General features: G+C 49.9%; 1 non-coding gene across 1 annotated transcript; it reads left to right on the forward strand.

Annotated features, from left to right (window-relative positions):
• The first annotated feature begins 8743 nt into the window (after window positions 1-8743).
• On the forward strand, window positions 8744-8816 carry TRNAG-CCC (transfer RNA glycine (anticodon CCC)). Its single transcript has one exon. It is a non-coding gene; the product is annotated as a tRNA-Gly (tRNA).
• The last annotated feature ends 1121 nt before the right edge of the window (window positions 8817-9937 follow it).

Consider the following 9937-nt stretch of genomic DNA (forward strand, 5'->3'; position numbering starts at 1 on the left):
ATATCTCAGTGGGAGCTTGTGAACAACTCCAGATTCCTCTAGAGAAGGCAAAGGAGATCGTCCACCATTTGCGTATTTGCCCTGAGGGTGTGATCAACATGGCTAAACTAGACAAGAAAAGCTTCCTGGAGGAGGAGGGCCTGAAGCTTAGCCCTGAAGGGTGGCAATCCTTGGTTGGCATGCTCAATGACTCAGAGGCAGGATGAGTTTACTGAGAACATGCCCTTGCCCTGGGGTCTCCCTGATGAGTCTCTAGCTAAACCTCCAAGACTCAGATCCAAAGGTCTCTGACATTCTGTCAACATTGCTGACATGGACTCTGTGACACTCATGGGAAAACACAAGCCCTCCTCCATCAGAGACTCTGGATATCCCTCCCAGCTTAGCCCTGGCAGCCACAGGTTTGCACTGCAGTGGCCCTAATGCCTTGTAGCTAAGGCCTGATCCTTTGATTTTGAGTAAAAAGACCTTCTCATGGCCCTGTAAAATCCATCCCCTGGGCTTTTTTTTTTTTTCTCCTTTAGCTGCAGCATGAGGAATCTAGTTTCTTAACCAGGGATCAAACCTAGGCCCCTTGTATTGGGAGGGTGGAATTCTAGCCACTGGACTGCCAGGGAAGTCTCCTCCAGGCTTTCAATCAATTGACCTTGCGCCAAACAGGAGGGCTACACCTCCAATCCTTGGGAGGCAGACCCACCCTTGTCCTGATTCATGCTTCCATATTCATCTCTCTGCTGTGTGGCCTTGGCAAGCTTCTTCACCTCTCTAGGCTGGTTTCCTCACTTCTGCTGTATCTCTCCCAAGGGTCTGAGGATTACAAATGTTCACGCACGTCACACATACAGCACAGAGTAAGAGCTCAGCTAATGGCAGTTATTACTGTATCTCTTCACACCACATCACTGAGGCAGGTCCTTGTCCTTTTCTCCCTATGAGCAAGCCTGTGCCAGGCTGCAAGCAGTCATGACATGTATACACAGAGGAGAGTCTCTCTCTCGGCTTCGCAGGTGGCTCAATGGTAAAGAATCTGTCTGCCAATGCAGGAGACGTGGGTTTGATCCCTAGGTTGGAAAAATCGCCTGGAGAAGGAAATGGCAACCCACTCCAGTATTTGTGTTCATGGAGAATCCCATGGACACAGCTTGGCGACAGAGCACACACGCACATCTCTCTCATGGAGGCATTGCTGTCCCCAGACCTCCAGGCCCTCTGCACCCTGCTGGGATGCCCCTGCTTGCTCTTTGTCCCTTGTGGGAAGCAGCAGGGCACTCTGGGAACACTCGGCTTGTCTCGTCACCCAGAGTTCTGTTGTGCCCAGCACCCTCAGCTCCTCTGACTTGCCTCCCTGCTCTCGTCTCCCGTCTCTCCCCACCAGCATGGGCACACAGCCACATGCACACATGCTCTCATACATGTACACAGATGCACGTGACCACTGGCTCTCTCGTGCACAGAGTGACCTTCTGGAACCCATGGGCTGGGGACTGCCCACACTAAGATGCCTCAAACACACAGGGGGAAATGTGTTTAAGTGGCATCCGGAGATGAAGAGGCAAGTCCCCTCACGCCAGGAGAATGAGAGCCAGCCGTGTGGGTGGCTCAGCTCAGAACAGCGCAGAGGTGAGGGATACTGCCTCCCCGCCATACACAGGAGGGTTCAGATCATATCCCCTTCACTTCCTAGTCATGTGGCCTCCAGCACATTACTCACCCTCCCTGAGTTTCCACCACCGCCGCCTCTGAGCTCTGAAGACACGAGGACCCACCTCTGAGCAGGGCTGCAAGACTCAATCCAGATAGTGTGTATAAAACACCGAGCACACAGCAGGCATATGGCGAGCAATCGACGAGAAGAACAGCTTTTTACTATCAGAATCAGGCCCTCCAAGAACAGGAAATAAATGAAGGCCAGAAGAGCCAACAAGGGCTGCGTGGAGGGCCTAGACACTGACCCCCCCTTGCAAAGAGGTCAGGAGCTAGTACCATGCAGGTATGGGAAATGGAATTTACACACAGTCTTGTTTGGCAAAGGGTTTGTCCTGCGGGTTGAAGGGCTTTCAGAGGATGTTCTAAGCCCAGAGGGAATCCTGTTTAAAATCCTCTTACCCCAAACTCCTTTGAAACTGGTCTGAGGCCTTGGTTTCAGTGAGCACATCTGGGAGTGTGACAAGGTCCCAGGCCACAGGGCACAGTCCTACTGAAAGGCCCAACACTACCCACTTCACAGGGGAATCTGGAACAACAGACCCTGGGACCCACAAACCTGGTCAGGATCCCAGCTGCCCACTTACTGGCCACCTGACCTTAGACAAAGCAATACACCTCCTTGATGGGACAGGCAAACAGCAGGTGCTCAATGATGGTTTTCAGTAGCCACCACTCCAGTACCAGCCCAGCTCCCAGTTCTGCTTCCCGCCCGGGATTTAACCCCCGCTCTGAGGATCGGCCCCACGTGGTCACTGTCCGCGGTGTGCCTCCCCTCCATGTGAACGCCAACGTTCTACTCCTCTCCGGAAGAATTCAAAGGGCCCTGGAAACTTGTTTATTAGGAAAAGCTGTGGGAGTCTGTCCTGCTTGGTGGAGGCGCTGACCTCTCCCATCCTTCCCTGCATATTTCTCCCCAGCGACATCTTTTCATGTTCCCTGGCTCACTCGGGTGAGTCACAGATCTGTAAATCCCAACCACAGAAAGCTTGGCAAAGTATGTTAGGTGTTTATTGGAAGGGGAAGGAGGAAAATGATCAAAACATTGGCTGTAGCTCTCGTCTCTGAAATTTGCAAGAGCAAGTTTTAAAATCTGTGCTGGAAGCATCTAAACCGACTCATGGAGCACTTTTTTTTTTTTTTTTTTTTTTTTTTAACCACAATAAGGATAAGACCGTATCTATTCTTTAGTTACAATCAGATCTTTAGGCTGCCTTTATATAGTGCCAGATATCCCAGTGAAATACCAAGAAATGCAGTTCTGTTTTTAGTTTCCCCATTTAGACAGAACCCTGGTGATACAAACACAGGCTGTAGTTCTTTGCATACCCCCATGCCTTTGCTGATGCTGTTCCCACCGTCTGTAACTCCTTTCCATAAACACCAGTTCAGTTCAGTTTAGTCCCTTAGTTGTGTCTGACTTTTTGCACCAGAGGGGAGTGTTTTTACTCCATTTGCTGCTACTCTGTGTCAGGCCCTGGGCTAGGTCCTAGGACACAGAGATGAACCAGGCACTGATCTCAAGAATTAGTGAAGAAAAGAAGCTAATGGAGGATGCCCAGTTTGAGCTTTGATGGGTGAATAGAAGTTCTCCAAACCAACAAAGAAGGGAAGACCCTTCTCATGTGAGCATATCAACTCATCCTCAAAGACCTGGATTCTGTCTCCTCCTTTGGGAAGTGTCTCCTCTTGCTGAGTTGGTGACCCCTCTCTGTATCCACACTGACCTGGCACAACCCCTCCCTTGCCCACTCCTTCCTGAGTTGTTTATCTGCCTGGTGGTCTAGACTGGGGGGGTTGGCAAGTAGACATTATTTCCTCTCTGCATCTGATGGCCACTCCAGACCTGCCACAGGGCGGGTTCATGAGATGTTTGGTGGTGTTTCTAAGCTGAGCTTCACCACTGTCAGGAGGCAAGAACTGACGCGGCCACAGGGCATTCTGAGAGCGCTGACTGCTGTTTTGTCAGAGAATCTACACCTGAACCCTACCCGCCAAGCCCCTGTGGCTTCAAGCATCTGAGCCCTGAAGGGGTCTGGGTGGGATTAACCCCTGGATCCCAGCCTCATTCCAGCATCCGTGGTTTGGGGGTGGTAGTGGGGGGGTCCTATTCAATCAAGGAAGAAATATGCTTTGAAATGAAAACGCTTCTCTTTCTGATCTGCCTGGGTCTCCTTTCTCCAGCCTCCTTAGTATGCATGAATTCAGCCCCCATTTCGAGGCACCCCCTCAGCATCTTCTCCATGCGGATGGGGTTGGAGCAGGCTCCCTCCCCTTGCCCGCCTCTGGTTCTTTCCAAAGACAAATTGCTTACATCTGTCAAGGCTTTTCTGATTAATAGAAGAATACGCCATGGGATGTCATCAGGGGTTCAGAGGGTTTTGATCAAAGAGGGAGGGGGGCCGGGCCACACATCCCTGTTGGTTCATTTATCAGGTCAGTTCAGCACCTTTCCTCCTGAGTGCCCCTGGCAAAGGCCTGCCCACCAGGCCACCATCAGCTCCCATACCCTCTCTGGAGCAGAGAGGGATGCAGAGAGGAAACAGTGCTCCAGTGGGGGAGCCAGAGGCAAGGAGAAAGGGAGAGGAACCAGTCTAGGGTGGCTTGGGTATTGACCAGGGCAGTGGGTCCCAAGATCTTCCTCATTTCTGGGCAGCCACTGGGATGAGCATCTCCCAGGCGATTCCCCAAAGCAAGGGATGAGAGGGAGGGAGGAAAAAAGAAGGGGCCAGAGGATGAATGAATAAATCAAAGAGAGAATGCGGGAATGAGGAATCTAAGAAAAGAACAAATGCAGGAGGGGAGGGAGGGTTGAATTAATGAGTCACTAAGCATCTGAATGGGCACAAGAATTTATAGTTCTCTCAAAAGTTGCTTTTATAACACAGAGTCATCTCTCATTCTTCCTTCCATTTATCCGCTGGCTGGTGTCAACAAGACATGGCTTGGAGGAGCAACAGGAAGGTAACTTGGGGGAAATTCAGGCTTCCCCTGGGTCAGTGTATCTAACAGCCTCTGGGAGCTGGGTGAGGACAGGTGGGGGGGGGCGGCTGGGTGACTGATGCCAAGTAAGGGCAGCACATGGGCCTGCCTCTCAGCTCAGCCCCCTCCTGCACAGCCTGGTCCCTGAGGGGTGGCTGGTGTCCATCACAGGCTCCGCGTGGCCTCAGCTGCGAGGTCACTGCCACCATTCCCCCAAAGCTCACCTCTGCAGAGACTTTGCAATGGCAACCGCAGAGAGCCTTGTAGGGTAAGACTTCGGTCGACTTTGGAGGCTGCTAAATTAGGCTCTGAGGATTTAGATTAGCCTAATTTAATGACACGGATGACTGGCTGGATTGAAGTTCTTGCTATAGTTTTTTTTTTCTTTCAACTTGCTCAACAATTATTCCCTCAAGTTAGTTGCAGATGCAGCCTGCCTGGCAATTATAATCCATTCCTTACTGAGCAGTGAGGAGACCCAAGATGCTGGCCATATCCACACGCAGACTGCCTAGGCAGGGGGGCCACAGCTGGAGGGAGGGCAGTGCCACCAGCCGTGACTGTGCCACAACGTGGAACTTGGGAGGGAGGGCCCAGAGCATCCTGCTGGGCTGGGCTAGCTGTCCTGGAGGCTGGCAGGTGACAGATATAGCTGCATGTTTCGTGACTGGGGGGTGACTCTCTCCACCCCCTGCTCTCAGCCCAGAAGGAGCATCCCACACAGACAGGCAATGCACAGGCACGCAGTCACAAAAGACAGATGGACACAGCCAGGATGAGAGACACACGGGTGCTCAGTCACAGTCAGACACAGGCATATAGACCTGCAGACACAGACTTAAACCACAAGGCAGGACACCCATACACAGAGACGCACCAGCCCATCGACCCTGATATCCCCCTGTTCTAAGCCTAGTCAGGGAGGCACATGGGTAAACAGGCCAGAGCATCATCTCATGTCAGGGCTGTGATGGAGGGGGCTGTGGAGTCTGGAGGAGATCAGGGTATGTCTGAGTTCTTCCCAGAGAATGCATGCTAAATCACTTCAATCGTGTCTGACTCTTCACGATTCCGTGGACTGTAGCTTGCCAGGCTTCTCTGTCCATGGAATTCTCTAGGCAAGAATACTGGAGTGGGTTGCCATGCCCTTCTCCAAGGGATCTTCCCAATCCAGGGGTCAAGCCCATGTCTCTTATGTCTCCTGCATTGGCAGGCAGGTTCTTTACTACTCGTGCCAACTGGAAAGCCAGGGATTAGGTGAAAATGGCAGGAAGGCCATTGCCAGTGTAAGGAGGAACCCAGGTCAAGACCCGAGTACAACAGGGAGAAGCTATGTTCAGAGAAGGGTGGTCCACACAGTATGACCTGCCCACAAAGAGGGGCCAGGCGCATGTGAAGGGAGTCACATGCTGGTCCCTCTCCCCCAGCAATTCAGCCTCAACCTACAGGCACTGACACCGCTGTGATTCACATTAAAAATACCCTTTCCCTCTGAGTAGGGGGCCAACTGGGGGCTTCCCAGGACTGGTCAATTGTACTGGCTGTGGCTGCTGACCTTCCTCACCACTGCTGGTTTCCAGTCCCTTCAGAGGCTGGATCAGCCCCCAGAGGAAAGGTGCTTTCTGGAAACACTCACTGCTGTCTGTGGGGCCACAGCCTCATACCCTGCCTGAGCCCAGAACCAGGCTGCCAACAGGGTTTCAGAGTCTGCAGTCTTGATTTCATTTGTTCAGGGCACATGCCAGGGGCTCTGCCAGGTGTGAGGCCCTACATGATGGCCAGTTCTTAGAGGGATCTGTCACTCACGTGCCAAGTGAGCAAAGCCAGGCAACTCCCCGACATCCATGTTCCAGGGACTCGGGCCCTAGTCCAGGCTCTCCCTGGAGGGCCCACTCCCAACACTCTTCCCTACCTTCCAACCTCCCCCTAGAGAACTCTTACTTGCCCTTTCAGACCAAGCTGAAGTATCATCTCTTCCACAATGCTCCTCTGAACTCCCACCCTCACTGTCCCCAAGGTAGTTCCTCCATGCTTCCCTCTGTCCAGCCTTATCAAACAGCAGACTCATTGTCTGGTTACTTGGAGGTCTCTCCAGAGACCCTGAGAGCTCTTCCTCTCTGGGGTCAGCTTCTTCTCTGCAGGGTCAGGAACTATGTATTAGCTATCTAGTGCTACATAACAAATTATCCCCAAACTTAGTGACTCAAAACAACAACAGTTATGGATCAGTTTGTAGGTTTCCAGAAGTGAGAAATTTAGCACAACAAGGACATCTTGTCCACAGAATTTGGGGCCTCAGCTTGAGTCTGGAACTGTCAAAAGATCATTCACCATGGCTGGTGAGGACCAGCTGGGCACTTCCATGTAGCCTGGGCTTTCTCTCAATATGATGTCTAAGTGCCAAGGACCAGCATCCCAGGAGAAAGAGAGACAGACAGGAAGAAACTATATCATTTCTATGACCTAAAATTGGAAGTCATATAGCATCACTATTCTGTTGATTAATATGGCCTCACATATGTATCCAGAGTCAAGGGGAATAAACACTTCTTGGTGGAAGGAGAAATAGTCACACTGTAGGAAAAGCTCGTGGGGTAGGATAAACACTGAGGTGTGGCCATGTTTGGAAAATACAATTTGCAGCAATCAGTTGGCAGCAGGTGCTAAATGAAGGGCTGGTGAGTGAATGAATGAGTGAAAGGAATGAATGAATGACTCTTGTTCTGCACTTCACATCTCTTCTCCGTCCTCACGCAATGCTCAGTTAAGATGCCAACCAACTCTGACAAGCCTTAAGGCAAGTCACAGCCCCTTCTTTCATTCTGGAAGCTAAGAGGCCATGAAACCCCTTCCTGGTTCCGAGTTCTCAGAATTGTCCTGGAGTTTCAGTCACTGTGGCTTCAGAGAACAGGGCCATGGAGAAGAGGATTGGTGAGGCTGCCAGGGGTGGAAGGGGTGTGATTTCCTTGCTGATCCACAGATAGGGTTTCAGGAAGCAGGTCTATAAAACTAAAATATTAGGAGAAAGTTTCCTTTGCAAGGTCTTCAAGGTTTTGATAACTGTCTCTGCTACTTAATATTCTTGGGAGAAAAAGTGTTACTTGTACAAGTTGATTGTATTTTCTGAACTTGAATTTTTGTTTTTCTCTCTTATTCACCTTTCTAGGCACTCTCTGTTCTCATCTTCCTAGAAGTAACCACTATTCTGATGGTGACAGAGGAAGTGGAGTGGGGTTGACTACTTTAGAAAGTAACATTCATAGTAAGATCTAAAGGAACAAGATGAAGCTATTCAAAGAGGCAAAGGAAAAGTGTGAAGTACACAGGTCCTGAAGCAGGAATAAGTTTGCTATGTTGAAGAAAAAAATTGAATAATAGAATAAGTGGTATAGGACACAGCATGAGTTAAAGGAGGGGAGTTAGACAATCATACAAAGTTCTATAATACAGGCCACAGTGAACTTTGGATTTTACTCTAAGCATGATCAGAAGCAGAGAAGAATTTCAAACAGAAGGGCAATATTATTGAGCTTGAATTTTTATTACTGTGTGCTTCCTCAGCTTTTCTTACTAATAACAGAACACACTGAGACCTTAAAAGGTCAGGCTCTGAAGAAGGAAATGGCAGCTGGCCAGTATTCTTGCCTGGAAAACCCCATAGACAGAGCAGCCTGGAGGGTTACAGTTATTGGAGTCTCAAAGAGTCAGACATGACTTAGCACCTCAACAACAGCAACACCTTGTTTGCTTTGAAATCCTAACTCTATAATTACAATCACTGTATCATAACTAAACCTGCTGTCTTGCTTTCTGCGGGAAGGTTGATACCACACCACAGCTCTCATCAATGATATTTCTGATGCTATTTTCCTTAAGAGGCATATGGAAACAAATATGGCATCAAGATTCCCTGGTGTAATGCCTTTGGGGAAAGATTTGGCCAGATATTTGTTTTTCCGGCTGTAGGTGACTAGGGAATGTAGGCAAGATCCCTCCCAACAATCACCCAGCAGTTCCATCGTGTGAGCTGGTTAAAAAAATATTTTCTTAGGGGACTTCCCTGATGGTCCAGTGGCTAAGACTCCGCACTCCCAATGCAGAGGGCCCAGGTCTGATCCCTGGTCAGGGAACTAGATCCCACATGCCACAACTAAGAGTTCATATGGGGCAATTAAGACGCAGCACAGCCAAATAAATAAATATAAAAAAATACATACATATATACACATATACTTGGACATATTCTTAACCCATCAGAAACCTGGAACAAATTAAATATTTGATATTTAAAATAAGGCCAGGCTCTAGCGCTTTGCAAGCACTGTTTCTGTAATAGGGCAAATGTGACTCACGCATGGTCATCAGAGACTCCCTCCACCGGCCATACTATGATGGTAACCAGTGGGAAAGAACAGAAAAGCCTTTGGTGAGGCAGGAGCAGGCTACTGGGAGGGTTGAGGGGAAGAGGAAAGCAACTTTGAGAACCTTTCTGGTGAGCTACGGAACAGATCTCCTGTGACATTCTTGAAGAGATAGAGTGGAGACTGAGATACTTTTCACAGTGACTTTTGGCTCTTGGACCGAGCTTCCTGGCACATGACTGCACAGAATCTGAGCCACAGGGACACTGGAGCTTGTAAGGGTTGCATCTCACTTGGACCTCACGACAGTGAAAGAAACAGAAACGCTCATCCTTTCCTTTCAACAGCTGAGAAGAGTCAGAGGCCGACCTTAAACAACATGCCTAAGGTCACAGCACTGAGGGGTGGCCAAGCCAGGGCTACAAACCCAAGCTCTCTGATCTGGAGGCTGATCTCTTAGTGATATGACCCCTGTGTGAGACCACCTCTTAAATGCCCTAGGTAGGAACTGGAGGAGCACAAACATTCCACGAGAAAGCCAGGCCAGGGGTTATTTCCCCAGTGGGAGAGGAGGGGCTTCCAGTCCCTACCCTACTCAGGTGCCACCTTCTCTGGGAGTTACCTGTGAGTACCCCAGCTCACAATGTATAGAAACAGGTGCTGATCTTGTCACCTCTGCCTGGATCTTATCTCCCTGAGTGCAGGGACCACACCTGCCCTCCTCTCTCCCCTACAGGAACAGCCAGCCCAGCCCCAAGCACATGGAAAGGGTCCACTAGAACTCTGGACTGAACTGCGGAGAGGGGGCAGGGATTAATCTGAGCTTTAGAGGGAGCTTTTAAGAAAGTCAAATCTGGTAACACAAATTCCAACATCCCAAATTTAGCCTC

Source organism: Bubalus kerabau, chromosome 2, assembly GCF_029407905.1.
Source record: "Bubalus kerabau isolate K-KA32 ecotype Philippines breed swamp buffalo chromosome 2, PCC_UOA_SB_1v2, whole genome shotgun sequence".
Taxonomy (NCBI): Eukaryota; Metazoa; Chordata; class Mammalia; order Artiodactyla; family Bovidae; genus Bubalus; species Bubalus kerabau.